Source organism: Salvelinus sp. IW2-2015, linkage group LG23 (genome assembly GCF_002910315.2).
Source record: "Salvelinus sp. IW2-2015 linkage group LG23, ASM291031v2, whole genome shotgun sequence".
Lineage (NCBI taxonomy): Eukaryota > Metazoa > Chordata > Actinopteri > Salmoniformes > Salmonidae > Salvelinus > Salvelinus sp. IW2-2015.
In genome coordinates, this window is record NC_036863.1 from 44,737,841 (window position 1) to 44,765,005 (window position 27,165).

General features: G+C 41.7%; 1 long non-coding RNA gene across 2 annotated transcripts in view; it reads left to right on the top strand.

The window, feature by feature from the left end:
• The window catches only part of LOC111950028 (uncharacterized), a 159,330-nt gene that overhangs the window by 42,711 nt on the left and 89,454 nt on the right, over positions 1-27,165 (top strand). For both annotated transcript variants that reach the window (XR_011474001.1, XR_002875448.1), the window contains exon 2: positions 14,539-14,602. This is a non-coding gene — a long non-coding RNA (uncharacterized lncRNA). The remainder of the gene's footprint in view (positions 1-14,538; positions 14,603-27,165) is intronic.

Genomic DNA, 27,165 nt, shown 5'->3' on the forward strand with positions numbered 1-27,165 from the left:
AATTTGGAGCCTCTATCACAAAGTCCACAATTTCTTCGCGTAGCTGCTGGACAATGGTCAAAATGACCCACATGAAGGTCTTAAGTGTACTTTACGATCAGAATTTTCTAAATTATCTGTGGAGTTTAATTAGTGGGTAGATAACATTATGATCCAAGTCTTTTTGATATTGTTTGTGATCATTTTACCCTATTTTCTTCTAACAGGAAATCCCAATGGCAGCCATTTTGTAAAAAAATCGTCACCCTGGTTGTCTAAAAGGCTTCCCAGAATGCCTCCAATCTTTAAAATGTTCCTTAAATCAGCCCTTGCCTTAACAGGAAGCCAGTGTAGGAAGGCTAGCACTGGAGTAATATGATCACATTTTTTGGTTCTAGTCTGGATTCTAGCAGCCGTATTTAGCACTAGCTGAAGTTTATTTAGTGCTTTATCCGGGGTGCCGGAAAGTAGAGCATTGCAGTAGTCTAACATAGAAGTGACAAAAGCATGGATTAATTTTTCTGCATAATTTTTGGACAGAAAATTTCAGATTTTTGCAATGTTACGTAGATGGAAAAAAAGCTGTCCTTGAAACAGTCTTGATATGTTCGTCAAAAGAGAGATCAGGGTCCAGAGGAACGCAGAGGTCCTTCACAGTTTTATTTGAGACGACTGTACAACCATCAAGATTAATTGTCAGATTCAACAGAAGATCTCTTTGTTTCTTGGGACCTAGAACAAGCATAATCCTGTTTGTACGAGTTAAAAGTAGAACGTTTGCAGCCATCCATTCCTTATGTCTGAAACACAGGCTTCCAGCGAGGGCAGTTTTGGGGCCTATCACCATGTTTCATCGAAATGTACAGCTGTGTAAAGTATTAGTGTTCCATTATTAGTACTAGTGTAAGTTTGAGAATTGTATCATAAAATGTACAATTAATTAACCTTTCTGCTGGACTATGACCTGTCTTTGCAACTATTTTATCTTCTTAGTTTAACCTATGCTGCTTTTTATCTTCTCTTTCATACACAAATAAGTTATTATCACTAGACAATCTTTCTCCATATGACTTGACCTGAGGTGACTGTTCACCTCATCCTTATCCTTTACAATTAGCATTGTGTGGAATGTCATATTCACTTACAATGCAACAAAATAAGAATGAATTCTGAGCTTGAGGAAGAAAAGAGGAGATAAATCTTTATAGAGATACTGTAGGGAGAGGAGAGATGCTAGAGTGCAGGTGGAGAGTTCACTAAAAGTTCTGATATGTCGTGTTTGCTGAATGAATGAATTTTATTTGATCTATTAAAATATCTTGTAATATTATTGTCTTGTAATATTGTTTATTAAAAGATAGTTATGTTTCCGAGTGGGGAATCGGACATAGTGGAAAGACACTGCCTCTACTGGAATTTGGTCTATATACAGGGAAGGGGAGGAGGAGAGAGAGAGAGACGGAGGGAGAGAGAGGGAGAGAGAGACGGGGAGGAGAGTGGTGGCAGGGAGATGGGGAAGGAGGAAGACGGGTGGGAGAGAGATGTACGGGGAGAAGGACGGGATAGAGAGAAAAGAGAACGGGGAAGGGAGAGGAGAAGCATGCTAGGGAGACGGGGAGGAGAGAGATGGATGAGGGAGGAAGGGGGAGAGAGAAGGGAGAGGTAGAGGGATGGAGAGCGAGAGACGGGAGAGGTAGCGGGACGGGAGAAAGCGGGACGTGGAGGGAGAAAGAGGGACGGGAAAGAGAGAGGAGGGACGGGAAGGGAGAGAGACGAGGACGGAGACAGAGAGACTGTCAGGAGAGACGGGGTGGGAGAGAGAGAGACTGAGAGAGAGACTGACAGAGAGACGGGAAACTGCTAAGGAGAGACGGGGGCGAAAAGGAGGGGGAGCGAGAGAGAAAGAGGGATGGAGAGAGAGAGAGAGAGAGAGAAGAAGAAGAGAGAGAGGGATGGGGACGTCGGTTCACCCGGCAGAGCATAGACGAAGGACTAGCGAATCATGTGAATTTAGGTGGGGTGAGCAAGAGAGAGAGAGATAAGGAGGGAGAGAGACGGGGAGGGAGAAGGGGAGGGCGGGAAGGAGATGGGGAGAAAGAAAATGGGACTGGGAGGGGGAGAGGGAGACGGGAAGGGAGTTAGATAGATGTGGAAAACGAGAGAGGCTGTAGATTTAGCTTAATGACTATATATATTAATAATAATATATGCCATTTAGAAGACACTTTTATAACAAACTTACAGTCACGAGTGCATACATTTTACGTATGGGTGGTCCCGGAAATTGGACCCACTATCCTGGCATTGCAAGCATCATGCTCTACCAACTGAGCTACAGAGGACCTTTTTTGTACTTTTTTGCATAATGCATTAATTTTCTGACTCAATAGTAATGTTATGAGTTAGAAAAAACACTTTCTGTCTGGCACACACACACAGACACCAATCCCCACATAAAGGACACAAACAGACCTAGACAGACTCACAGATCAAATCAAATCTATTTATGATAATCGTCTGATCATATGCCAGCTGCTACCTCATTTCATTCAAATCTGCCATTAGTGAATTATAGCCATTTCTCTCATTAAGTAAATCACCAGCTAACAATGTGGTGGCACAGTCTTGCAGCCACTCACCAATAAATTAATCAGTTTTAATGAGAGTTAATGGTGATCTTTCTAAATGGAAACCTTCCGTCCCCGAAGCTGACAAAGATGCCAATTACTGTCCCACACATCATGTTAACAGACACACACACACACACACGCAAGCAACGCACTCACGCACGCACGCACACGAACTGACAGACATACTCACTATCACACAGAATCACACTTACCCCTGTGTCTGAGGAGGGAGAGAGAGATGTCTGGTGCCATAGCAACCAATGCGGATATCTCCACCCTCCCTCCATCAGGAGGAAAGAGAGAGAATGGCAGGAACATAATGAGAGCAGAGAGAGGAACAGAGAGACAGACTCACATACACACAAACACGCAGAGAGAGAGAGGAACGAGTTGACATGAGACATCAGGGCATCTGAAGACACAGAGAGAGAGGGATAGAGTGAATGAGAACAAGAGAGGCAGAGAGAGAGAGGGGGCAGACAGAAGAAGGAGGGAGCAAAAAGAGAGACGAAGAGCATCAGAGAAATGGAGGGAAAGAGAGAGAGGAAGATGAAGAGCGAAAAACAGACAAAGCGAGGGAGAGAAAGACAGAGAGAAGCTGCTCAGCCTCTCCTAAACACAGACATCTTTCCTGTCTTCATGACTGTGCCTTTCAGTGAGCCGCAGCGTACTAGGGTAGAGTCTGAGCATTGACAGACAGTACATGCAGTGACTGACAGTACTCCAGTTAGCCTTTTTAGGTAAAACTATACTAAATATAATCACATCACCAAAAAAATTATTAAATTTAAAACTATTTTGCAAAGGTCTACAGTAGCCTCAACAGCACTCTGTAGGGTAGCACCATGGTGTAGCCGGAGGACAGCTAGCTTCCGTCCTCCTCTGAGTACATTGACTTCAATTCAAAACCTAGGAGGATCATGGTTCTCACCCCTTCCATAGACTTACACAATAATTATGTCAACTTCCAGAGGACATCCTCCAACCTATCAGAGCTCTTGCAGCATTAACTGACATGTTGTCCACCCATTCAAAGGATCAAATAATTAATCTAGTACTGAAAGCATAAACTACAGCTACCTAGAACTGCAGTGCATAAAATGTGATGAGTAGTTGACTCAAAGAGAGAGAAAGAAATTGTTGAACAGTTTTGAACAAATTAATTTCTTCCTAAATGAAGGAGAAGCTAGAGAGAAATAGAGAGAGAGAAAGAGATTTCATTACTATTTTCACTTTCAGTTTCACTTCCTTAGCTAGCAAATGCAGCTAGCTAGTTTAGCCTACTGAAACACCCTGCTCAAACAGAGGGATGCTATATTAGCTAGCTAGCTATGACTAATTAACACAACACTGGAACTCTTCCAAGTAAAGGTAAGCTTTCGGTTTTACAAATTTATTGCCACCGGGGTCCGCCGGTGTAACTGCTTACTGACTGTACACTGTAACGTTACTGCATGATTGTAGCGGGTTTACTAACGCGTTAGTTCTATTAGCTATGCTGGCTATGACGTTACTTTAGCTAATATGGTGACAATGACGTAGGCTGTGTGTAGCGGTTTGGCTTGGAAAGGTTTTTTCGCCTGGTCACATACAGTTGATGTGTTGTGCATTGAGGTCCACAAGCGAAGGGAAGAGGTGAAAGGAGGAGGGTTCCATAAGGTGTTTTTTAATCTTTTTTACATTTAATTTGACTGCTTGCGTCAGTTACTTGATGTGGAATAGATTTCCATGTAGTCATGGCTCAATGTAGTACTGTGTGCCTCCCATAGTCTGTTCTGTACTTGGGACTGTGAAGAGACCTCTTGTGACATGTCTTGTGGGGTATGCATGGGTGTCCGAGCTGTGTGCCAGTAGTGTAGACAGACAGCTCGGTGCATTCAACGTGTCAATACCTCTCATAAATGAAAGTATTGATGAAGTCAATCTCTCCTCCACTTTCAGCCAGGAGAGATTGACATGCATATTGTTATTATTAGCTCTCTGTGTACGTCCAAGGGCCAGCCATGCTGCCCTGTTCTGATCCAATTTCAATTTTCCTAAGTCCTTTTTTTGTGGCACCTGACCACGCGACTGAACAGTAGTCAAGGTGCGACAAAACGAGGGCCTGTAGGACCTGCTTTGCTGATAGTGTTGTTAAGAAGGCAGGCATCGCTTTATTATAGATAGACTTCTCCCCATCTTAGCTACTACTGCATCAATATGTTTTGACCATGACAGTTTACCATCTAGTGTTACCCCAAGCAGTTTAGTCATCTCAACTTGCTCAATTTACACATGATTTATTAAAGGATTTAGTTGAGGTTTAGGGTTTAGTGAGTGTTTTGTTCCAAATACAATGCTTTTAGTTTTACAAATATTTAGGGCTAACTTATTCCTTGCCACCCACTCTGAAACTAACTGCAGCTCTTTGTTGAGTGTTGCAGTAATTTCAGTCGCTGTAGTAGCTGATGTGTATAGTGTTGAGCCATCCGCATACATAGAAACTCTGGCTTTACTCAAAGTCAGTGGCATGTTGTAGGAAAAAGAAATTAAATCAAGGGGCCTAAACAGCTACCCTGGGGAATTCCTGATTCTACCTGGATTATATTTGATAGGCTTCCATTCAAGAATACCCTCTGTGTTCTGTTAGACAAATAACTCTTTATCCACATTGTATCAGGGGGTGTAAAGCTATAACACGTACATTTTTCCAGCAGCAGACTATGGTCAATAATGTCAAAAGCTCCACTGAAGTCTAACAAAACAGCCCCTACAATCATTGTATCATCAATTTCTCTCAGCCAATCATCAGTCATTTGTGTCAAGTGCTGTGCTTGTTGAGTGTCCTTCCCTATATTCATAGGCTAGGTTGAAGCAACCTCATGATGGATATAGGGAAAATTTGAGTATCATGTAGTAGCCTAAACCTATCGCTGTTAAATTTAACTGGGTGAATGGAATATGAATGACAATCATCCAATATACTGTAATAGAAATAAGGCCATGCTCATGAAAAAAAAAATTGTCCTCCCTCATCTGAAACGGCACTGACCGCCACTGCACGCGCACGCACACGCGCACACACACGCACGCGCACGCACGCGCACGCACGCACGCACGCACGCACGCACGCACGCACGCACGCACGCACGCACGCACACACACACACACACACACACACACACACACACACACACACACACACACACACACCAGCAGTCTCAGTCTGCATCACCCAGCCCAGGGCCCATATTCATAAAGCGTCTCTCAGAGTAGGAATACTAATGTAGGATCAGTTCCCTCCTGTCCATATCATTATGATGTAAAGGGGAGAGCTTGGCCTGCAGTTATCAAGCATCTCAGAGTAGGAAATCGGTTCTAACTGCTCAAAAAATTCTCAGAGTGCGCAAATTTGGTCCTGCTTTTACGTATAGGAGTAAGAGCATGCTATCAACTTTCCTATGACATAAAAGTACTCATATCTCAGGGTATATTTAAGAGAGCTCACCAATTAGGAGTTGCCATAAATGGCTGCATTGAGACGATGGCAAACACGCATATTTAGGGAGAGGGGGGATGTTTTACAAACATTTGATAAAGACAATTTAATCAAAAGATACCGTTTAGATAGGAATGGTATACTTTTTGTAACAGGAAAAATGCAACAGGGTAACAGCAGTGATTTGGTTTATCACAGACTACTATCAGTAGATCAATCCGTCAAACCCTAATGGCAATTACGGCACCTCAAATCATCTGAAGGTTAATTGATTTTCCCACCACTCAACGCCAGATTATTCAAAAACAAGATGATTGCATGCAAATCACTGGTTTACCGGGAGTTGTTGGCGTCATTGATTGTACCGACATCAACATCATTGTTCCACACATGGATGAGGACACATTCATCGATCGAAAGCGGTACCACAGTATTAATACCCAATGCAGACTATATGACTCCTGATGTTGTAGCCAACTGGCCTGGGTCTACACATGACTCCAAAGTGATCCGTGAGAGTTGTATGAGCACAATGTTGTTCCCTCTTGATGTCACTTGCTTGGTGACAAGGGGTACCCCCAAAGGAGGTGGCTGCTGACCCCTTTCCTTCGACCTCTTCTGAGCATTCACCTCAATTATAGCAGGTGAGGCAATAGGACAAACGTTGTTTTCCTGGGCAGTTGAGGTGAGTTGAAGTCGGAAATTTACATACAACTAAGCCAAATACATTTAAACTCCGTTTGTCACAATTCCTGGTTTTTAATCCTGGTAGAAATTCCCTGTCTTAGGTCAGTTAGGATCACCACTTTATTTTAAGAATGTGAAATGTCAGAATAATAGTAGAGAGAATGATTTATTTGAGCTTTTATTTTTTTCCTCACATTCCCAGTGGATCAGAAGTTTACATACACTCAATTAGTATTTGGTAGCATTGCCTTTAAATTGTTTAACTTGGGTTAAACGTTCGGTTAGCCTTCCACAAGCTTCCCACAATAAGTTGTGTGAATTTTGGCCCATTCCTCCTGACAGAGCTGGTGTAACTGAGTCAGGTTTTTAGGCCTCCTTGCTCACACACGCTTTTCAGTTCTGCCCACATCTTTTCTATAGGATTGAGGTCAGGGCTTTGTGATGGCCAGTCCAATACCTTGACAGTGTTGTTCTTAAGCCATTTTGCCACAACTTTGGAAGTATGCTTGGGGTCATTGCCCATTTGGAAGACCCAAATGCAAGCTTTAACTTCCTGACTGATGTCTTGAGATGTTGCTTCAACATATCCACATAATTTTCCAGCCTCATGATGCCATCTATTTTGTGAAGTGCACCAGTCCCTCCTGCAACAAAGCACCCCCACAACATGATGCAGCCACCCCCGTGCTTCACGGTTGGGATGGTGTTCTTCGGGTTGCAAGCCTCCCCTTTTTCCTCCAAACATAACGATGGTCATTATGGCCAAACAGTTCTATTTTTGTTTCATCAGCACAGAGAAGTGCGATCTTTGTCCCCATGTGCAGTTGCAAACCATAGTCTGGCTTTTTTATGGCGGTTTTGGAGCAGTGGATTTTTCCTTGCTGAGTGGCCTTTCAGGTTATGTCGATAGAGGACTCGTTTTACTGTGGATATAAATACTTTTGTACCCGTTTCCTGCAGCATCTTCACAAGGTCCTTTGTTGTTTTTCTGGGATTGATTTGCACTTTTCGCACCAAAGTACGTTCATCTCTAGGAGACAGAACGCGTCTCCTTCCTGAGCGATATGATGGCTGAGTGGCCCCATAGTGCTTCAACTGTATATAGTGGACTTTATCTCAGCATAATTAAAATATGAACCTATTTAAAATCACATGTAAATATATATTTTTTTTATCTGAAGGGCTCACAAGATCACAAGGAGTGGAGTAGAAAGGCCATTGGAAGAGGATTTTTCACGTTCTCCATGGAGAGGTGTGTCACAGCTTGAGGATGCCTCATAATACAGCCTGGCCTCATAGACTACACATAGTACATTTAAATCCGGGACACTCAAATTAGTATGATATGTTACGTTTGGTATGGTTACATACAGTGCATTCGGAAAGTATTAAGACCCCTAACTTTTTCCACATTTTGTTACGTTACAGAATTACTTGTTTTGTTCCCCTCATCAATCGACACACAATACCCTATAATGACAAAGCAAATAAATGTTTTCTTATTATTTATTCTTCTTATTATGATTTTTTACCCCTTTTTCTACCCAATTGGTAGTTACAGTCTTGTCCCATCACTGCATCTCCCGTACAGACTCGGGAGAGGCGAATGTTGAGAGCCGTGCATCTTCCAAAACACAACCCCGCCAAGACGCACTGATTCTTGACACAATGCTTGCTAAACCCGGAAACCAGCCGCACCAAACACCATACACCTGGTAACCTTGTCAGCGTGCATTGCACCCGGCCACAGGAGTTGCTAGAGCGCAATGAGACAAGGACCACCCAGCCGGCTAAACCCTCCCCTAAACCGGACAACGCTGGGCCAATTGTGCGCTGCCTCATGGGTCTCCTGGTCGGGGCCAGTGTGACACAGCCTGGGATCGAACCAGGATCTGTAGGGATGCAGTGCCTTAAACCGCTGCGCGGTTTCATATTTACATGAGCATTCAAACCTTTTGCTATGAGACTCGATATTGAGCTCAGGTACATCCTTTTTCCATTGATCATCCTTGAGATGTTTCTCCAACTTGATTGGAGTCCACCTGTGGTAAATTCAATTGATTGGACAGGATTTGGAAAGACACACACCTGTCTATATAAGGCCCCACATTTGACAGTGCATGCCAGAGCAAAAACCAAGCCATGAAGTCAAAGGAATTGTCCGTAGAGCTCCGAGACAGGATTGTGTCAAGGCACAGATCAGGGGAAGGGTACTGAAAAATATCTGTAGCATTGAAACCACCAAGAGTCTTCCTAGAGCTGGCCACCCGGCCAAACTGAGCAATCGAGGGAGAAGGGCATTGGTCAGGGAGGTAACCAAGAATCCGATGGTCACTCTGACAGAGCTCCAGAGTTCCTCTGTGGAGATGGGAGAACCTTCCAGAAGGGGAACCATCTCTGGCACCTACAGACAGGCACCTAAAGACTCTCAGACAATGAGAAACAAGATACTCTGGTCTGATGAAATCAAGATTGAACTCTTTGACCTGAATGACAAGCATAACGTCTGGAGGAAATCTGACACCACCCCTACGGTAAAGCAAGGTTGTGACAGCATCATGCTGTGGTGAGGTTTTTTAGCGGGAGGGACTGGGTGACTTGTCAGGATCGAGGGAAAAATAAACGGAACAAAGTACAGAGAGAACCTGCTCCAGACTGCTCAGTACGTGTGCAACGACACTCCCCATCCAACCTGACAGAGCTTGAGAGGATCTGCAGCGACGAATGGGATAAACTCCCCCAAAACAGTTGTGCCAAGCTTGTAGCGTCATACCCAAGAAGACTCAAGGCTGTAATCGCTGCCAAAAGTATTTTGTAACGTGTCTGAAAGTACTGAGTAAAGTACTGAGTAAAGTGTCTGAATACTTATGCAAATGTGATAATTCCGGTTTTTTTTCTGTGTTTATTTTTGATTTCTAAAATACTGTTTTGGTATGTCATTATGGAGTATTGTGTGTAGATTGATGGGGAAAAAAACAACCGAATACACTTTAGAAGAAGGCTCTAACATAACAAAATGTGGAAAAAGTCAAGGGGTCTGAATACTTTTCAAATGCACCGTAAGACAGAAGGTTACATAAGGAAATCTTTTTTTGATGCACCTGTTCGTCAATTTAAGTAACATAATGAAAAAATCCCCATCATAATCCAGGAGTTAAGCTAGAGATATGTCAATCCAATGCATCCGCCTCTGTCGGCCTCCCGCATCTGCGGCGAAAGGTGGCCGAGCTACAGCGGTGTTTGTCAGACCATGAGACATCCCGAAAATCGGGTTGGTTAACAGTTTTAGTAACTAATATGACCCCTCTATATAAGGATGAGAATCTCACAAACACGATGGCTTTCTCCATTTTGCTCTACAATCCCCACAAGCCCAACGGGACTCGTCTGAAGTCAGTACCGCCGATGTGACAACCAATATAGGAAATAAACTTCAAAACCGTATTCCTTATGATACATTTTTTGACTGTCTGTTTTGTAATTTATGAATCTGTTATTCAATGCGTTTCTTTGGGCTATAGTAGTAGGCCAAATGAAATATTTTATCAAAACATTTGTACATCATTTTTCGTCCAAAAATTCTAAATCAAATAGCTAAATAATCCATGGTATGACCGTCTTAAAACAATTCCAACGAAAGGAGGGTGGTTGGTCGGGATGGATGGATGGGTGAGTGTACAATGTGAACATTAGCATTTTAGCTATTTAGTAACTTGTCTACCACTAATACTTTTTAGCAACTTTGCAACTATCCTTTCCCCTAATCCTAACCCTTTTAGCTAACCCATCCCCGTCCCCTAACCTTAACCTAACTTCTAACCTTAAACCTAAGCTTAACCCTAACCCCTAGCCTAGCTAATATTAGCCAGCTAGCTAATGTTAGCCACCTAGCTAACGTTAGACACAACAAATTGGAATTCGTAACATAACATATGTTTGGCAAATTCGTAACATATTGTAGGTATTGCAATTCGTATATGTTGTACAAAATTGCAATTCGTAACATCTCAAACGAAATGGATGATGGACATCCACAAATGAATGCATACCATACGAAACGTAACATATCCTACTATAAGGAGTGTTGCGGATTTACGAACAGAATAATATGAAATGCTCTGAGACCAGGTTGCATAATCATGTCTTGTGCAATATTGCACGACATCTACAAACTACGACTGATCACTCTACCTCCCAACGATGGAAATCCAGAAACTGACGATGACAGTGACATTGACGACAGTGATATTGACACTGATGGAGACAATGGCGATGATGATGCCAGCACTTTCCGCCAGCACTTTGCCAACCTTAATTTTAGGTTGGCTCGCATAGCAATCTCCACACTTCGTTTTGGCGCAGTGTCAGCAGAATGGTCTCACAGAACCAAATATCTAGCTCAGGGTTTCCCAAACACCAAGGGGTGCATGTTTTGGTTTTTACCCCTAGCACTGCACAGCTGATTTGATCATTTGAATCAGCTGTGTAGTGTTAGGGCAAAAAACTAACAAAAACTAACATGCACCCCTTGGTGTCCCCAGGACTGAGTTTGGGAAATGCTGATCTAGCTACAGATAAACATTTAAGCTAAGAGAGAACATAATACAGATATGCCATAGTGGGCTAACATTTAAGTACAGGTTAGATTACTGTGAACAAATAAACACACCATGTTATTTCTTAAGCTTTTTTATTGTAAGAGAGTAATATGCCTCCTGCAAACAAAATACTTTTATTAAAAATGTTGATTTCTCCCGTTGAGGCTGAGCAATGTCCTCCTCAGGGTTTTTGGAACCAGACCTTCTGGGGAGCTGCTGGTGGGTGGTGCGTCCTGCAGCAACTGTGAGGTGGTCCCCTCAGATGCTGTGCCAGACGCTGAAGCGAGAGATGTGCTGCAACAAAATAGTGTTGGTTTTCAGTTTATCTTACTTATGTCCAATAGAAAATATAATTTGTTCATCAAAATATCATGAGAATAAAAGTGTTTGAAATTCAACAATGAACTTAAATCCTACTTATTGTGTTGCTCGGTGACGCTCAAACGTTCAGCGTCTTGGCCCTCTCCAATGCCCGAGATGGTCACATTTGAGCGCCCCAGGTAGTTAAACGCATTGGGGAGGTTTAGGTGGAGGGCCACCTCCTGAATGTAGAGAATTCCTATTAGACAACAAAATAGTCTACTATACAGTGTACATACCATAGCAACTGAACTTAAGCCTACCTGTTTTTTCCGTTTCTCCAACCAACATTTTGATAGGATGGTGTACCACCATTATTCCACATTCTTCAAACAGGAAAATTTAAATATGCAGTTTATTGATTCGGAAATGGCCCTCCACATGTTTTTTTCTTGTGCTGGTCAATGTAGGACAAAATTTGCTGTTGATAATACTTTTTGTATTTTTCTATTTGCTCTTAGAGTAAAATACTTTCATCCACCTGCCAGTTCGTTTTTCTTTTTATTACCATGAATGCCGCAAGATATTACATGTTGTGGTTAAAAAGCTAGAAGCCAAAAACGGATTGGTAGTTCTATGTAAAGAGGGTAATGTGAGACAGCTGTTCAACATGTTATCTCAAGCTAATCTCTCAAACTAATTGGATGATTAGCCTATTTCTCACCACAGTGCCAACCTTTCATGCACCGGTGTGCCTGGGAGTATTATATAATCTAAATAGGCCTAATAACCAATGGTAAAATTGTCCGACACAATTATGATTATATTTTATGATGATTACATTTTAATATAACAATAAAAACCAGACATATGTAACAGCCTACAAAACAAACATGACGCTATGTTGATAGGCCTATAATTGGTTTGATATTAGTGTTGCATCAGTCTTGATTTTGGAAATGTGGAATCCACTTTTCTACTTGAAAAACTACAAAATGTCATCCCATGTCGTAAAAACATGCTGAGATCAACTCATAAGTAACTCATCGCTGAGAACAGGGGAGAGACGTTGGGTAACTAACTACCTGTTATGTCTTACTCTGAGCTGTGAGTAAATTAGGTCACACAAACCATTTCAATAGGGTTGAGGTCGGGTAATTGTAGAGGCCAGGTCATCTGATGCACCACTCCATCACTCTCCTTCTTGGTCAAATAGGCCTTACACAGTCTGGAGGTGTGTTGGGTCATTGTCCTGTTGAAAAACAAATGATTGTCCCACTAAGCGCAAACCAGATGGGAAGGTGTATCGCTACAGAATTCTGTAGTAGCCATGCTAGTTGTGTGCCTTGAATTCTGAATAAATCAGAACCATGCAGAACCATGCTTCACGGTGGGAACCACACATGCAGAGATCATCCGTTCACCTACTCTGCTTCTCACAAAGACACGGCAGTTGGAACCAAAAATCTCAAATTTGGACTCATCAGACCAAGGGACAGATTTCCACCGGTCTAATGTCCATTGCTTGTGTTTCTTGGCCCAAGCAAGTCTCTTCTTCTCATTGGTGTCCTTTAGTAGTGGTTTCTTTGCAGCAATTTGACCATGAAGGCCTGATTCACGGAGTCTCCTCTGAAGAGTTGATCTTGAGATGTGTCTGTTACTTGAACTCTGTGAAGCGTTTGTGAGGCTGGTAACTCTAATGAACTTATCCTCTGCAGCAAAGGTAACTCTGGGGCTTTCTTTCCTGTGGCGGTCCTCATGAGAGTCATAATAACGCTTGATGGTTTTTGTGACTGCACTTGAAGAAACTTTCAAAGTTGATGGACTGTTGTTTTTCTTTGCTTATTTGAGCTGTTTTGGTATTTTACTAAATAGGGCAATCTTCTGTATACCACCCCTACCTTGTCACAACACAACTGATTGGCTCACACTCATTAAGAAGGAAATACATTCCACAAATCAACTTTTAACAAGGCACATCTGTTAATTGAAATGCATTCCAGGTGACTACCTCATGAAGCTGGTTGAGAGAATGCCATTAGTGTTCAAAGCTGTCATCAAATATATTTTAACACTTTTTTGGTTACTATATGATTCAATTTGTGTCATTTCATAGTTTTGATGTCTTCACTATTATTCTACAATGTAGAAAATAATAAAAATAAAGAAAAACCCTGGAATGGGTAGGTGTGTCCAAAAACATTTGACTGGTACTGTATGTAAATAAGATATTTCTGTCTTTCATTTTCAATAGATTTGCAAACATTTCTAAAAACATGTTTTCGCTTTGTCATTATGGGGTATTGTGTGTAGATGGGTGACCAAAAATATATATTGAATCCAATTTGAATTCAGGCACAACAACAGGTAACACAACAAAATGTAGAATACGTCGAGGGGTAAGAATACTTTCTGAAGGCACTGTATACACCTTCAGGTCATGCTACATCAACTGCTGACTGTGGTCTGAGGAGTATTCTAAATCAGCAAGCCTTGCAGTTAACAGACATTATACTATAGGCTATGCTTATATTTGTGCTATTTTGATTGTGTAGGCCTATGCTTGAACATGTTCTTCAGGTGGGGTCAAGACCTATCTCTGCACCCCCCTGTATCACCCACTTCAACACTAAATCTATCAGATGTCTCCACTGTCTGTAGTAAAAATGTACAGGAATCATGGACATTGAGATTACAGGGATGTGCAATAATATATTATGTGTAATGTTCATTAAGTGTAATGATGATTAGGTGGATGTGTAATACACTTTTTTAAAGGGCGGGGGTACTATCTAATCTAATCTACTCATACAACACAAAGTTATTGACCTCCTCTGACTTCCCCTCTTTGTTTTATGCTCTGCAGGTGGCTGAGTCAACCGTTGTCTTAATGAGGAAATGGAGATGGTCTATCTTCAATGGTTTTTATGGTAAGTGCTCTTACTCTGTTATTCTTAATCAACTCAGATTCACTACCAGGCCTGGTCTGCAGGTGTCAGTCACACGCCCATCTCCTGCAGCTGTGATCCACTGGGCTGCATACAGCACTAGCAGCAGCTGAAAAATATCCAATCAGGTTCTACACTCCCCTTCACATCCTCCCATCCCCTCCCTACTCAGCACATGATGCAGCAGAATCTTGAACGCCCGAGATGTGAGTGAGAGAAGAAATAGTAAAAAGACAAAAGGGATCGGTTTTATGGCACGCGCATACGCTCGCACACACGCACACACACACAATGACACAAACACAAACACACGTCCTTGGAATCAGCCGCATTCCAGCCCTCTTCAGTCAGACTACCAGAGCTCTGAGTCACCTAACCATATAAAATCAAATGATATCAAAGTTTATTTGTCAAGTACACAGATTGGCAGATGATATCACAAGTGCGAAATGCCTGTGTTTCTAGCTCCAACAGTGCAGTAATACCTAGCAATACTTAAACAATACACACATAATCCTAAAAGTAAAAAATAATGATATTAAGAAATATCAGAGTGAGAAATGTCAGAGTCCGGAATATAAATATAAATAAATATACAGTACCAGTCAAAAGTTTGGACATACCTACTCATTCAAGGTTTATTTTTTAATTTTTTTTATTCAAGGTTTAGTTTTTATACATTGTAGAATAAGAGTGAAGACATGAAATGTCACATATGACACATATGGAATCATGTAGTAACCAAAAAAGTGTTAAACAAATCAAAATGTGTTTTATATTTGAGATTCTTCAAAGTAGCCACCCTTTGCCTTGATGAAAGCTTTACACACTCTTGGTATTTCATAATTGTGATGTCTATATATACAGTTGAAGTTGGAATTTTACATAAACTTAGGTTGGAGTCATTAAAACTCATTTTCACCAACTCCACAAATTTCTTGTTAACAAACTATAGTTTTGGCACGTCGGTTAGGACATCTACTTTGTGCATGACACAAGTAATTTTTTCCAACAATTGTTTACAGACGGATTATTTCACTTATAATTCACTGTATCACAATTCCAGTGGGTCAGAAGTAGAAATGCACTAAGTTGACTGTGCCTTTAAACAGCTTGGAAAATTCCAGAAAATGATGTCATGGCATTAAAAGCTTCTGATAGGCTAATTGACACAATTTGAGTCAATTGGAGGTGTACCTGTGGATGTATTTCAAGGCCTACCTTCAAACTCAGTGCCTCTCGGCTTGACATCATGGGAAAAAAAAAAAGACCTCAGAAAAAAAATGGTAGACCTCCACAAGTCTGGTTCATCCTTGGGGGCAATTTCCAAATGCCTGAAGATACCACGTTCATCTGTACTAACAATAGCACGCAAGTACAACAACTATGGGACCACGCAGCCATCATATCGCTTAGGAAGGAGACGCGAACTGTATCCTAGAGATGAATGTACTTTGGTGTGAAAAGGGCAAATCAATCCCAGAACAACAGCAAAGGACCTTGTGAAGATGCTGGAGGAAACAGGTACAAAAGTATCTATATCCACAGTAAAACGAGTCCTATATCGACATAACCTGAAAGGCCGCTCAGCAAGGAAGAAGCCACTGCTCCAAAACCGCCATAAAAAAAGCCAGACTGTGGTTTGCAACTGCCCATGGGGACAAAGATTGTACTTTTTGGAGAAATATCCTCTGGTCTGATGAAACAAAAATTAGAACTGTTTTGCCATAATGACCATCGCTATGTTTGGAGGAAGAAGGGAGGCTTGCAAGCCGAAGAACACCATCCAACCGTGAAGCACATGGGTGGCAGCATCATGTTGTGGGGGTGCTTTGCTGCAAGAGGGACTGGTGCACTTCACAAAATAGATGGCATCATGAGGCTGGAAAATTATGTGGATATGTTGAAGCAACATCTCAAGACATCAGTCAGGAAGTTAAAGCTTGGTCGCAAATGAGTCTTCCAAATGGACAATGACCCCAAGCAGACTTCCAAAGTTGTGGAAAAAATGGTTTAAGAACAACACTGTCAAGGTTTTGGTGTGGCCATCATAAAGCCCTGACCTCAATCCCATAGAAAATGTGTGGGCAGAACTGAAAAGCGTGTGCGAGCAAGGAGGCCTGCAAACCTGACTCATGTACACCAGCTCTGTCAGGAGGAATGGGCCAAAATTCACCCAACTTATTGTGGGAAGCTTGTGGAAGGCTACCCGAAACGTTTGACTCAAGTTAACCTCTCTAGGGGGTGGCCAACATCCGGTGAAATTGCAGAGCGCCAAATTCAAAAACAGAAATATTCATAATAAAAAAATCATAAAATATACAAGTATTATACATCGGCTTAAAGATGAACTTGTTAATCCAACCGTTGTGTCAGATTTCAAAAAGGCTTTACGGTGAAAGCATACCATGTGATTATCTGACGACAGCACCCAGCACACAAAACATTACAAACAGTTACCAGCCAAGTAGAGGAGTAACAAAAGTCAGAAATAGCAATAAAATTAATCACTTACCTTTGATGATCTTCGTATGGTTGCACTCACAAGACTCCCAGTTACCCAATAAATGTTTGTTTTCTTCGATAAAGTCCCTCTTTATATCCAAAAACCGCATTTTGTTCAGTAATCCAATGTCTCCAAGGCGGTCACAACAGGCAGACGAAAAATCCCAAAAGTATCAGTAAGGTTCGTAGAAACATGTCAAACGATGTTTATAATCAATCCTCAGGTTGTTTTCAGTCATAATAATCAATAAAATTTCAACCGGACAATAGCTTCGTCAATATAAAAGAAAAACAAGAAAGGTGCGCTCTCGGTCACACGCAGCAAACAGGTCTGGGGACTTTCCACTATCCACTCACTCAGAGTGGTCTTACTCTCTCATTCTTCAGAAATCAAGCCTGAAACAATTTCTGAAGACTGTTGACATCTAGTGGAAGCCATAGGAAGTGCAATCTGAGTTCTAAGTCATTGGATACTGTAAAGGCAGTCAATGGAAAACTACAAACATAAAAAATCCCACTTCCTGGATGGATTCTTTTCAGGTTTTCGCCTGCCATATCAGTTCTGTTATACTCACAGACATTATTTTATTATTATTATTATTTATTAATAATAATTATTATAATTTTATAATTTTATTATTTTTTTATTTTTTTATTTTTTTATTATTATTATTATTATTTTATTTTATTTTTTATTTTAACAGTTTCGGAAACTTTAGAGTGTTTTCTATCCAAATCTACCTATTATATGCATATCCTAGCTTCTGAGCCTGAGTAACAGGCAGTTTACTTTGGGCATTCTTTCCATCCAGAGGTGAAAATAGTGCCCCCTACCCTAGTGAGGTTAAACAATTTAAAGGCAACGCTTCCAAATACTAATTGAGTGTATGTAAACTTCTGACCCACTGGGAATATGGTGAAAGAAATAAAAGCTGAAATAAATAATTCTCTCTTCTATTATTCTGACATGTCACATTCTTAAAATAAAGTGGTGATCCTAACTGATCTAAGACGGAATTTCTACTCTGATTAAATGTCAGGAATTGTGAAAAACTGAGTTTAAACGTATTTGGCTAAGGTGTATGTAAACTTCCGACTTCAACTGTATATGTAATGGTGTGTATAGACAGTCTGAACAGTATATGAATAGAAAAGGTGTGACAGCAGTAGTTATATAGGATGAGACATGACTACAATACCCTATGTACAAAAAATGGGTAAAACAGTATGTAAACATTATTAATGTGACCAGTGTTCAATGACTCTAGGGCAGCAGTCTCTAAGGTGCAGGGTAGAGTACAGGCTAGTAACAGTGACTAAGGTTCAGAGCATGGTACTGGGCGGAGGCCGGCTAGTGATGACTGATTAACAGTCTGATGGCCTGGAGATAGAAGCCGTTTATCAGTCTCTCGGTCCAAGCTTTGATGCACATGTATTGTCTCTGCCTTCCGTGGCTCGGGTGGCTGAGGTCTTATGATCCATAAAGGCCACACTGCAGCAAAGGAAGTGTGTGTGTGTGTGTGTGTGTGTGTGTGTGTGTGTGTGTGTGTGTGTTGTGTGTGTGTGTGTGTGTGTGTGTGTGTGTGTGTGTGTTGTGTGTGTGTGTGTGTGTGGTGTGTGTGTGTGTGTGTGTGTTGTGTGTGTGTGTTCAGGCAAAGATGATGGACCACAGCACCACCCAGTGACCATACCTTCTGAAGAATGAACAGAGCTCAAATTTAGATATGGAAAGAATGTGTCTCAAAATGATGCACATGACTTAGATAGAGTATGTCGGCTGAGAGGGTGAAGATGTAGTGAGAAAGGTCATGACTCAACCGCTCTCCTCCTCCTCCTCCCCTTCCCCCTCGTCCTCCTGGCTATGTCAGACCTAGATTGATGTTAGTGATGATCCTATTACTGTACTTTGTGATTAGTCTATCTGGGACTGGGAGGATCTGAGCCAGAGCCAGAGCCACGGATGGGCATGTCCTGCCCTGTTGCCTGGAGCTCTCTTACCCTGGCAGCCCAGAGTGCCCTCCACTCCCTGGCCGCAAACAAAGGGGCACAGTCCCACCTCACCTACCAACCTGCCCTCCCGCACACCGACCCGCCCGCCTCAACCAGGGGGGACAGCAGCAGCCAATAGCACCTCTCAGCCAGCCAGTGTTCAAATGGTTTGAGACAGGCATTCAGCCAATCAGACTGCACTGCAGCAAAGATCGCAGTGGCACTAACAAACAGAGAGAGAGAGAGCGAGAGAGAGGGAAAGAGGGAGAGAGAGAATGATAGAACGATAGAGAAAAAACCTATCAGACACAGACAGAGGAATTTAGAAAAAAGTTCAGGGAGAGGGAGAAACTCAGGTAGAATCTGTCGATTAAATTATTAGGATGACTGACTGCATTGTTTGAATCTATTTAAGGGCGATTCACAGGTACAATGTTAAAAATTGTAAGTCCATAAACAGCTCACAGAAAAAATGTACCTGTACTGAAGCTGAATCATATACTGTATTCCTTTTACGAAGGTTTTCTATAACGCCATCTGATATATCAATACAGACAGAGAAAACAAAATTGTGATTGTTACAGTGATTTAATTCCAGACAGACTTTATTGAGAGTCTGGACACAGGCTGATTAAACGTCCTCACCTCCTTTTCATTCCAGCCTTGACCATTGCCCGATTTAACATACACTTTTCACCAGGGACCCAACTTTCACTGGGGACGGGGACGGGGACGGGGACGGGGATGGGGGTGGACATGTCCCACCCACATTCTGAAAATGCATTTTTGTACCTCCCCAGTTTTATCATTGGAATATGATACAAAATGAGGCAATGGTGTGCATTAGGACCATGTGTACACCTCCGAGTGGTCGGGTAGGCTGTTTGTAGTATTTATCCGACTGAATAAAAAACGAACAAAAATAAAATAATGTCCCCTCCAATCCAAAGTTGCGACCCTGCTTTTCACAGGGCACCCCTGTTTAATATCGACCTATAACAATGCACCTTGATCCATCCACATCCTGGAGGGAACAAATTATTTTGACTTAACCTGTCTCGCCCCCCCGTTCCGCTAGCGGAACTCCTCCCACATTCCACTGAAAAGGCAGAGCGCGAAATTCAATTTTTTTTTTTTTTTGAAATATTTAACTTTCACACATTAACAAGTCCAATACAACATTTGAAAGATAAACATCTTGTGAATCCAGCCAACATGTCCGATTTTTTTAATGTTTTACAGGGAAAACACAATATATATTTATGTTAGCTCACCACCAAATACAAAAGAGGACAGACATTTTTCACAGCACCGGTAGCATGCAGGTAGCATGCACAAAGCCAACCTAACTAACCTAGAACCAACCTAACTAACCTAGAAACAACTCCCTCAGATGACAGTCCTATAACATGTTACACAATAAATCTATGTTTTGTTCAAAAAATGTGCATATTTGAGCTATAAATCAGTTTTACATTACTGCTACCATCATAGCTACAGTCAGAAATAGCACGGGAGTAGCCAGAGTAAATACAGACACCAACGTCAACTACCTAATTACACATCATAAAACATTTCAGAAAAATATATGGTGGATAGCTAATGAAAGACAAAGATCTTGTGAATACAGCCAATATTTCCGATTTTTTAAGTGTTTTACAGCGAAAACACAATATATCGTTATATTAGCTTACTACAATAGCTAACACACAGCAGCATTGATTCAGGGCAAACGGTAGCGATAGCACAGTTCGACAGATATATGAAATAGCATCCCAAATTGGGTCCTTATCTTTGTTGATCTTCCATCAGAATGTTGTACAAGGGGTCCTTTGTTCAGAACCGTCTTTGTTTGGATCCAGAACDAACTATTTCCCTCTTGAATTAGCAAGCACACTGGCCGTGCGGCGCTAACCTCTCCTTCTTGAACAAATTCTTGCAACGTATCACGTCTAAAGTCCCGAATAAATTTCAATAATATAATTAAACTATATTGAAAAAACATACTTTAGGATGATATTGTGACATGTATCAAATAAAATCGAAGCCGGAGATCATATTCACCTATAACGACGGTTTTCCAGGAGRMGATTCCAGGTCCAACTTCGCGCCTTCCAAAAAAAAATAATGGCGGACCTCTCACTCCAAGAGGTTGTATTCAATCCCAGAACGAGATAATCAAGTCATTTCTGCTCTCACTTCCGCATGACACCCAGGGGAAGGTGTATGACGTGTTTCTACAGTCATAAGTGACATGCCCTTTTATAGACAAGCTCTTGAAGAGAGACCTCGCTTTTGGAAATCTCACTTCCGGATAGGAAATGGGCTGTAAAAAGAGTTCTGTTTCACTTAGAGAAATAATTCAAACGGTTTTAGAAACTAGAGAGTGTTTTCTATCCAATAGTAATAATAATATGCATATTGTACAAGCAAGAATTGAGTACGAGGCCGTTTAAATTGGATACGATTTTCCCCAAAAGTGAAAATAGCTCCCCCTATCCTTATTAAGGCCTTCCCACACTGTAGGTCGGATTCAGTCTTTTATGATTACTACGTCACACACTGTAAGATGTTACCAAACTAAAATCTTGATATCATCTGGATTTTACGATTTGTTTCAGTTCTGTCGTCACATTCTGCAATTAGCTTGCGAGGCTACATCAGCCAACGTAAGCTACATCAGCCAACGTAAGCTACATCAGCCAACGTAAGCTACATCAGCCAACGTAAGCTACATCAACCGCAGTGGTGTATTTGGATGTGCCAGCACCAGCAGTGCAATTCTCCTTCTATGCTAATGCACGCTTGAAGTGAGTTTGGAAAAAGTTAAAATACTCATTTTAGAAATTGTTTTCACATACAAACTTTATATGTCCGAACACAGAATCAAATATGCTTCCCAAAAAGAAGAAGGTTGCTGTGGTATAACGTTTATTTTGATTAGTGATTTTGTGGATTCATCAAAATCCCATCAGGTAGCCTGATTTGACATCATGTAAACAATATTATTAAGGAAATTTTTCTAGCAAAGCATTTAAACATTTAAATCAAACTATTATATTAATCTGACTATTTACAACAATCATGTTATTGTGTGCATACGCAGTGCTGACTGTGCTCCTATTGGTCAGTATGTACGGGGATCGGCTCGTAACATCAGTCACACTACACAATAAAGGCAAAACATTTCTGACAGTGCCAGAACTTTGTCTGTGTGGGCCTTTATTCATCTCTGCAAAAGTCAAGGCCACAGCAATCAAACTATTGATTGAGCAACTTCTTAAATGGGCCTTTGCTCTGCCAGTGTCTTATAAATGGACAATACCATTACTTCTAATTGGAAAAGTTTCTACCTTACTCCCCTCTGTCGTGACTTTACTTTCATTAATCTGATGACTGTTATTTATTTAATCAACTAACTATGTTTAATTGTTACCCAATTAAATTAATAATGTAACAATTAACTCATTAGGATTTGGGGCAACACGGAAGAGGTTGTTTAAAGAGTTACCATCTCCCGAATTAAACTCTACAAGGTATTTATCTTTTACATCAATAAACAGTCATCTTATTATTCATTACCTCATATCATATCATCATTCTGAACAGTCGTAACCTCCTTGGATCTGCAAAAACCCCAGCCTTAGTTATGATTCAGTACTTAATTATTTATTTACTAGCTAACTAAATGAGAAAACAGGATAACATACACATTTATTATATGATAAAACGGTCCCTAGTGAATTGACAAAATATGGCAGCTTGATATACAGAAAATGAAGAGTGGTGGGGGAGAGAGAGAGTGAGAAAAAGGGACACTTATCGTTGATACATTTTAGAACTATTCTCACATTTATCATATAGTTTGCACACGAACCACCGCCCGTTTGAAGTAAGAATTCATGAATGTATTTACATGTGAGTGCTGTTCGCTGTTTATCTCTGTCACAACCAGCCCTCCTCAGGAAGGTTGTTGGCCTTTCAGCGGCATGCTTGCATGGCACTGATTGACCGAAAGGCATCTCCCCTTTCCTGTCGTCTACTGTTGTTCACTCTGGAAGATAGCTAGCCAGCCGTGTCGATGGTTTCCATTGGTGATGAGCGTAGTGGGATACGGGGACTTGAGAAGAGTTGTACAGTAGGATGATTTGAAAGTTCGCTTTTCTAGATATTTGACTTAAAACAGCTAATCAGCTGTACCAGTGATTGTCCGAGAGGGGAGTTTCATCCTCTCTCCACCTCGTGTTGATAGTCAGAGTTTTAACCACTTTACACGCACAGCTGCAGCCTGACAACGTTCTGGTCTAGTCTGGGAGGTGATTTGATTTCCTTCACCTCGTGTTGCGGTTCAAAGTTCTAACCATTTCAAACCTGTAGCTACCGCCTCACGTTTCCTGGTCTGAAGATTGATTTCTCTCCCAAGCCTTTATGCATTCTGGTCAAAAGGGTCCGGCTCTGACCTCACTCGGTGCGTGGCTACTTACTTGTACAAAGTTATGTAAAACTATTAACTCTTATGCCTCCTAAAATCACATTCCTTTCTATACTTTCATCATTTTTTATATTTCACACACAACGTTACGGATGGAGACCTCATACCTGTAGTGTAAATACTTTTCAAGTTACAGTATTTCCTCCATAACCTTTTTAATGACATCACAAAATAAAAACCAATTTGACATTAGTTTTCTATAGATCATCTCCGACCATTCCCCACATTCTTATGTTAGAAATATTGTTCCAGTATTCACCTTTTGAACTGTTAGAGATTTGGCGGGAAGACTGTCTGTTAACAAAGACATTCCTTTTGTTCATACTGAAGGGGGAGAAAGAGCCCCCTTCTCCTGTAATTTACAACAGGCTGTGAACTGTCTAACATCCAGTAGCTTCCGCCCCCCTCTCTGTGGGCAAGAGAGGGCCTGGTTACTGTCATCCCCCGCCAAGCTGATCTGACCCATTCTGATCCTCACAGGACAGTCATGACAGCTCATTGACAGAGGTGGTCTAACATTGGTTCACAACCACAATGCACCGAGGATGTGTTACTAATACTACCGTACCGCTACCCAGAGAATGTGGACCACCACTCTCTGACCCCTACTCACCCCACAGTAGCTGACATTTTTCTCAATAAATTGCATTTAATGGGAAAAAAAGAGCATCACAGGGTTGAAGTTTTTCTTGTTTATCTCATGTCTGTCGCTCTCTCACTATCTATCTCCTCTTTATTCCCCATATTCTCTTCTCTCTCCCTTCCCCTTCTTTCAACCCCTCCACCCTTTCAACACTCTCCCCCTCACCCTCTCAGTCTCTCTCTCCCCTCTCTCCCCTTCCCTCACTCTCCCCTTCTCTCTCTCCCTTCTCCCCCTCCATTGTCTCTCCCTTCTTTCCCTACGTCCACCTAACATCTTTCTCTCTCCTTCTCCCCATCCCTCCTTCACCCTCTCCTTCTCTCTCCCTCCCCTTTTCTCACTCTCCCCTTCTCTCTCTCTCTCCTCCCCCTCCATTCTCTCTCCATCCTTCTTTCCCTGTCTCCTTCTCCTCCTCTCATCTCTCTCTGCCTCCTCTCTCTGCCTCCTCTCTCCCACAGACATACAGACAGACAGACAGGCATGCAGTTAGCCAGGCAGACAGGCAGACAGACAGACAGACAGACAGACAGACAGACAGACAGACAGACAGACAGACAGACAGACAGACAGACAGACAGACAGACAGACAGACAGACAGACAGACAGACAGACAGGCAGGCAGGCAGGCAGGCAGGCAGGCAGGAAGGCAGGCAGACAATTTCAAGTCAATATCTTCTTCATGAATTCAGTAAAGAATTCATAACAAGGCTCTTAGTTTCTAGAACTGCAAGACCATTGTGTCCAATGGAGGTCAAAAATGATTTTGGGTCAGTTGACTTCAAATTTCATATGCTGGATCCCCTAATCACAAAGATGTAAAATTAAACAATTTGAACACTTCGAAACTGCCCCTATGTCCCCAATTAAGTCCCTGAAATTCAATGTACGGCCTCCTGGGAACACTCTTTAACGATGCCCTGAGTTTCAAGTCTTTACGTTAAGAATTGACCGTTCTACAGAGGATGGAAGACTGTTTTGGGGATTAATGAAGACACTTCCTGTTGCCACAAGGCATCCCTATAAGGTCACGATTGGTTGTGTGCTAGGACAGTTAGCTAGCTCAATCACAATCAATGGGGGTGTCATGGTTATGTGAGGGCTGTAGGTAATGCTTTTCTATAGATGAAAAGCACTATTCTCTGTGGGACCAAGTTTTCACTGTGAAGAATTCATTTCACATGGTCTGAAACCATTTTCCATTTTTACATTTAGCTCGACATTAAATGACTTCAACAATCAGTGCGGATAGAACAGCTTGGATGGGGAGAGAGTGAGAGAGGGTGGAGAAGGAGGCTTGGCTTGAAGCACTGGGCATCTTGTTGTTATGACATGCATTATCTGAATTAGGCCAACAGAATTATACCTGCGGAGGAGCGGCTTCTATGAAGGAACATTTCATACCTTTGAACTTCAGAGAGTTGGCTTAACGTTGGACTAGCTAGCTAACAACCTTGTGTGTGCAGAACGGCACCAGAACTACATGTGTAGTAAATCAATTCCATGTGAAACGTGATTACTATAGTATCCTTAACTAGCATTGAAAATATTAGTCCATTCTTCTCTAATAAAACATCTCATTCCCTAATTTCTGAATAACACTTGGAATGTCAGTAGGCTACTAGACTGTGCTTTGGAGGGGGCACACACGCACGCACGCACACACACACACACACACACACACACACACACACACACACACACACACACACACACACACACACACACTGTACGGACCAGCGCGAGTCGTAAAAAGTAGGTATTAACGTTAACACTATAAACCAGCAATACGTTATCTAACGTATTAGCTTAGTTATACCAAAGAGTCCTATATTCCATATCTCTGGTTACTTACTCACCACCACCAGTCATGTGCAAGACCAAGCTAGCATTTACTGGTGCAGACTTGGAGGATCGACAAAACTCCCAAACACACTAAGCATATTCATCCAACAGGGTCCCTTACGGCAGGCCACCAAACCATAGAAAATTTGTCTCGTGGTGGCTTTTCAGTTTCATTCTTTGAGGCGGTGGCGGCAATGAAACAACAGTGCTCCCATTCAATGAAGGGATCGAAGGTGGGGGAGGTCACGATTTGCACGTGGAAGCTCAAGCAAAAAGGGGCATGATCTGTTGACACAATTGTAATCCAAAACCCAATCTTCATTACGCATTGTGACGCAATGAGCGTTCAAACGTCGTTATTTAGACGGGATGACTTATGAACCAAAATAATCCTATTCTACTTTGTAACTCAAATTGACAACTCGAATTCAATGTTCTTGACAAATATCATGCCACAGGTCGTTTTCAAAGAGATGAGTTGCTTGTTAATGGCGTAGTCACTCTTTAATATGAAACAAATGGATAGCGGGGAGAGGGCATATATGGGACACAGCCGTAATGGTCACGCGCTGCTGAGAGCCAAGTGACCAGCATCACAGCATCAGCTAAGCTAAGGGAGGACACTGTTAGACTGTATCATGCGTGAACATCGTAGACACTACCAACATTAGTTATTTCTGATATCTGCTATACCTTACTTGAATATAATCCTGGGAGGACAGAATTGGCCACAGTTACTACGCTACGTCCTATTTCTTTTGAGAACAGAAACAAAACTGAACAAAAGTGATTTTCAGAAACCGTATTTTTAAAGCATGGAACCTGAGTTAATGACATAAATTTACATTCCCGGGCATTTTTTGTCTTTTCCATAAGCTTCTACTGCAAAGCCACTCTCCTCTCACTCAGACAACTTTTTCCAGTGTCTGCCTGCTTGCCAGCTGAAAAATCTTTGCCAGTGTGTGTGGTGTGTGTGTTGTGTGTGTGTGGTGTGTGTTGTGTGTGTGTGTGTGTGTGTGTGTGTGTGTTGTGTGTGTGTGCTGTGTGTGTGTGTGATGTGTTGTGTGTGTGTGTGTG